Source organism: Neophocaena asiaeorientalis, unplaced genomic scaffold (assembly GCF_003031525.2).
Source record: "Neophocaena asiaeorientalis asiaeorientalis breed wild unplaced genomic scaffold, Neophocaena_asiaeorientalis_V1.1 scaffold546, whole genome shotgun sequence".
Classification (NCBI taxonomy): domain Eukaryota; kingdom Metazoa; phylum Chordata; class Mammalia; order Artiodactyla; family Phocoenidae; genus Neophocaena; species Neophocaena asiaeorientalis.
In genome coordinates this window covers 2,433,634-2,439,200 of record NW_020175442.1, presented here as the reverse complement: position 1 = coordinate 2,439,200, position 5,567 = coordinate 2,433,634, and the positions used below count along the sequence as shown (strand labels likewise).

The 5,567-nt window shown below is 37.6% G+C and overlaps 1 pseudogene; it reads left to right on the top strand.

Annotated features, from left to right (window-relative positions):
* Window positions 1–3,726: 3,726 nt before the first annotated feature.
* LOC112415102 (60S ribosomal protein L9 pseudogene) lies at window positions 3,727–4,338 on the top strand (annotated as a pseudogene).
* The last annotated feature ends 1,229 nt before the right edge of the window (window positions 4,339–5,567 follow it).

Below are 5,567 nucleotides of genomic sequence, written 5' to 3'. Positions count from 1 at the left end.
ATACAAAGGAAAAATATTAAAAGCTTCAAAGGAAGAGCAGCACTTAATATACAAGGGAATCCCCATAAGGTTAACAGCTGATATTTCAGCAGAAACTCTGCAAGCCAGAAGGGAGTGGCAGGACATATTTAAAGTGATGAAAGGGAAAAACTTACAACCAACACTACTCTACCCAGCAAGGATCTCATTCAGATTCGATGGAGAAATCAAAACCTTTACAAACAAGCAAAAGTTAAGAGAATTCAGCACCACCAAAATAGCTCTACAACAAATGCTAAAGGAACTTCTTTAGGCAGGAAACACAAGAAAAGGAAAAGACCTATAAAAACAAACCCAAAAGAAACAAGAAAATGGTAATAGGAACATACATATCGACAATTACCTTAAATGTAAATGGATTAAATGCTCCTACAAAAAGACATAGACTGGTGGAATGGATACAAAAACAAGACCTGTACATATGCTGTCCATAAGAGACTCACTTCAGACCTAGGGACACATACAGACTGAAAGTGAGGGGATGGAAAAAGATACTCCATGCAAATAGAAATCAAAATAAAGCTGGAGTAGCAATTCTCATATCAGACGAAATAGACTTTAAAATAAAGACTATTACAAGAGACAAAGAAGGACACTACATAATGATCAAGGGATCAATCCAAGAAGAAGATTTAACAATTGTAAATATTTATGAACCCAACATAGGAGCACCTCAATACATAAGGCAAATGCTAACAGCCAAAAAAGGGGAAATCAACAGTAACATAATCAGAGTAGGGGACTTTATCACCCCACTTTCACCAATGGACAGATCATCCAAAATGAAAATAAATAAGGAAACACAAGCTTTAAATGACACATTAAATAAGATGGACTTAATTAATATTTATAGGACAGTCCATCCAAAAACAACAGCATACATTTTCTTCTCAAGTGCTCATGGAACATTCTCCAGGATAGACCATATCTTGGGTCACAAATCAGGGCTTGGTAAATTTAAGAAAATGGACATTATATCAAGTATCTTTTCTGACCACAGTGCTATGAGACTAGATATCAATTACAAGAAAAAAAAATACAAACACATGGAGTCTAAGCAATATGCTACTAAATAACCAAAAGATCACTGAAGAAATCAAAAAGGAAATCCCAAAATACCTAGAAACAAATGACAATGAAATCATGATGACCCAAATCCTATGGGATGCAGCAAAAGCAGTTTGAAGAGGGATGTTTATAGCAATATAATCCTACCTCAAGAAACAAGAAATATCTCAAATAAACAACCTAAACTTACACTTAAAGCAATTAGAGAAAGAAGAACAAAAACACACCAAAGTTAGCAGAAGGAAAGAAATCATAAAGATCAGATCAGAAATAAATGAAAAACAAATGAAAGAATAGCAAAGATCAATAAAACTAAAAGCTGGTTCTTTGAGAAGATAAACAAAATTAATAAACCATTAGCCAGACTCATAAAGGAAAAAGAGAGAAGACTCAAATCAACAGAATTAGAAATGAAAAAGAAGTAACAACTGACACTGCAGACATATAAAGGATCATGAGAGATTACTACAAGCAACTATATGCCACTAAAATGGACAACCTGAAAGAAATGGACAAATTCTTAGAAAAACACAACCTTCCAAGACTGAGCCAGGAAGAAATGCAAAATATAAACAGACCAATCACAAGTACTAAAATTGAAACTGTGATTAAAAATCTTCCAACAAACAAAAGCCCAGGACCAGATGGCTTGTTTTGGAAGTTTTAGCCATGGCCATCAGAGAAGAAAAAGAAATAAAAGGAATCCAAATCAGAAAAAAAGAAGTAAAACTGTCAGTGTTTGCAGAAGACATGATACTGTACATAGAGAATCCTAAAGATGCTACCAGAAAACTAGTAGAGCTAACCAATAAATTTGGTAGAGTAGGAGCATACAAAATTAATGCACAGTAATCTCTTGCATTCCTATATACTAATGATGAAAAATCTGAAAGAGAAATTAAGGAAACACTCCCACTATCACTGCAACATCATAAACCCACGCACCTATGGTCACCTTATCTTTGATAAAGGAGGAAAGAGTATATAATGGAGAAAAGACAGCCTCATCAATAAGTGGTACTAGGAAAACTGGACAACTACATGTAAAAGAATGAAATAGAACACTCCCTAAAACCATACACAAAAATAAACTCAATATGGATTAAAGACCTAATAAGGCCAGACACTATCAAACTCTTAGAGGAAAACATAGGTAGAACTCCCTTTGACATAAATCACAGCAAGATCCTTTTTGACCCACCTCCTAGAGAAATGGAAATAAAAACAAAAATAAACAAATGGGACCTAATGCAACTTAAAAGCTTTTGCACAGCAAAGGAAACCAAAAAAAGACAAAAAGACAACTCTCAGAATGGGAGAAAATATTTGCAAACGAAGCAACTGAGAAAGGATTAATCTTCAAAATATACAAGCAGCTCATGCAGCTCAATATCAAAAAAACAAACAACCCAATCCAAAAATGGGCAGAAGAGCTAAATAGATATATCTCCAAAGAAGATATACAGATTGCCAACAAACACATGAAAGGATGCTCAACATCACTAATCATTAGAGATATGCAAATCAAAACCACAATGAGGTATCACCTCACAGCAGTCAGAATGGCCATCATCAAAAAATCTACAAACAATAAATGCTGGAGAGGGTGTGGAGAAAAAGGAACCCTTTTTCACTGTTGATGTGAATGTAAATTGGTATAGCCACTATGGAGAACAGTATGGAGGTTCCTTGAAAAACTAAAAATAGAACTACCATAGGGCCCAGCAAATCCACTACTCAGCATATACTCTGAGAAAACCATAATTCAGAAAAATTCATGCACCACAATGTTCACTGCAGCTCTATTTACAATAGCCAGTACATGGAAGCCACCTAAGTGTCCATCAACAGTTGAATGGATAAAGATGTGGCACATATATACAATGGAATATTACTCAGCCATAAAAAGAAACGAAACTGAGTTATTTGTAGTGAGGTAGACGGACCTAGAGTCTGTCATACAGAGTGAAGTAAGTCAGAACAAGAAAAACAAATACTGTATGTGAACACATATATATGGAATCTAAAAAAAAAATGGTTCTGATGAACCTATGGGCAGGACAGGAATAAAGACATAGACCAAGAGAATGGACTTGAGTACATGGGGAGGTGGAATGGTAAGCTGGGACGAGGTGAAAGTGTAGCATTGACATATGTACACTCTCAAATGTAAAACAGATAGCTAGTGGGAAGCAGCTACATAGCACAGGGAGATCAGCTCGGTGCTTTGTGACCACCTAGAGGGATGGGATAAAGAGGGTGGGAGGGAGATGCAAGAGAGAGGGGATATGGGGATATACGTATGCTTATAACTGATTCACTTTGTTATACAGCAGAAAATAACTCAACACTGTAAAGCAATTATATTCCAATAAAGATGTTTAAAAAAACAGACAATGTCAAGAGAATGAGAAGACAACCCAGAGACTGGGAGAATGTCTTGCAAAAGACACATCTGATAAAGGATGTTATCCAAAATATACAAAGAACTCTTAAAACCCAACAATAAGGAAATGAACAAACCAATAAAAAATGGGCCAAAGACCTAATGAGACTCACCAAATAAGATATACAGATGGCAAATAAACATATGAAGTCTTTGTCACGTCTACTGCAAGAATGAAGACCATTCTCAGCAATCAGGCTGTCCACATTCTAGAAAATATTGACATTACTCTGAAAGAACACACCGTTATCATGAAGGGCCCCTGAGGAATCCTGAAGAAGGATTTCAGTCACATCAAAGTAGAACTCGGTTTCCTTGGAAAGAAAAGAAGAGGCTCCAGGCTGACAAATATTGGGGAAATAGAAAGGGACTGGTACCTCTAGCACTATCTGTAGTCACGTACAGTGCATGACCAAGAGTGTCACCCTGGGCTTCCATCACAAGATGAGGCTGTGTATGCTCACTTCCCCATCAATGCCATTATTCAGAAGAATGTGTCTCTTGTTGAAATCCAAAATTTCTTGGGTGAAAAATAGATCCACAAAGTTTGGATGAGGCCAGGAGTTGCTTGCTCCATATCTCAAGCCCAGAAAGATGCGTTAATTCTTGAAGGAAACAGCAGTGGACTTAAATCAAATTTAGCTGCTTTTTTTCAGCAAGCCACAACAGTTAAAAACAAGGATATCAGAAAATTTCTGGGTAGTATCTATGTCTCTGAAAAAGGAACAGTTCAGCAGGCTGCTGAAAAAGTTTTAAGATGTCCAGCTACCGAAACAAGATGCTGAATGATTCCCAAGACATATTTGTGATACTTTAAAGATACAGTAAAAGCCCTGTATTGAAAAGAAAAGATATTCCACATCACATGTCATCAGGGAAATGCAAATTAAAACCACAGTGAGAGGGCTTCCCTGGTGGCGCAGTGGTTGAGAGTCTGCCTGCCGATGCAGGGAACACGGGTTCGTGCCCCGGTCCGGGAGGATCCCACATGCCGCGGAGCGGCTGGGCCCGTGAGCCATGGCCGCTGAGCCTGCGTATCCAGAGCCTATGCTCCACAACGGGAGAGGCCACAACAGTGAGAGGCTTGCGTACCGCAAAAAACAAAACAAACAAAAAAAACCACAGTGAGATTCCACTACACACCCAGTAAAATGGCCAAAATCCACAACACTGGCAAATGCTGGGAGGATGTTGAGCAACAGGAACTCTCATACATTGTTGGTGGGAATGTAAAATGTACAGCCAATTTGGAACACACTTTGGCAGTTTCTTACAAAACTAAACATACTCTTACCACATGATCCAGCAATTGTGCTCCTTGGTATTTACCCAGAGAAACTGAAAACTTATGTCCATACAAAAACCTTCATATGGATGTTTACGGCAGCTTTTCTCATAATTGCCCAAACTTGGAAACAACCAAGATGTTGTTTCAGTAGATGAATAGATAAATAAACTGAAGTACATCCAGACAATGGAATATTATTCAACACTGAAAAGAAATGAGCTATTAAGCCATGAAAAGACACAGAGGAAACTTAAACGCATATCACTAACTAAAAGACGTCAATCTGAGAAGGATACACACTATATGATTCCAACTATATGACATTCTGGAATAGAAAAACTATGGATATGGTACTTGCCAGGGGTTAGTGAAAAGAGAGGGATTAATAGGTGGATCATAGACGATCTTTCGGGGAGTAAAAACACTGTATGATACATGCCATTATACATTTGTCTGAACCTGTACACCATACAACACCAATGGAAACTATGGACTTTGAGTGATTATGATGTGTCAGTGCAGATTTACCAATTTCAACAAATGTAGTCTTCTGGTGGGAGATGTTGATGATGCAGGGAGGCTATGCATGTGTGGGGGAAGGAAGGTATATGGAAAATCTCTTTACCTCCCTCTCAATTTTGCTATGAACTCAAAACTACTCTTAAAAAATAAAGTCTTTAAAGAAACCCAGGAGCTGGCTGAGGTCTCCCTGATACACTGAGGTGG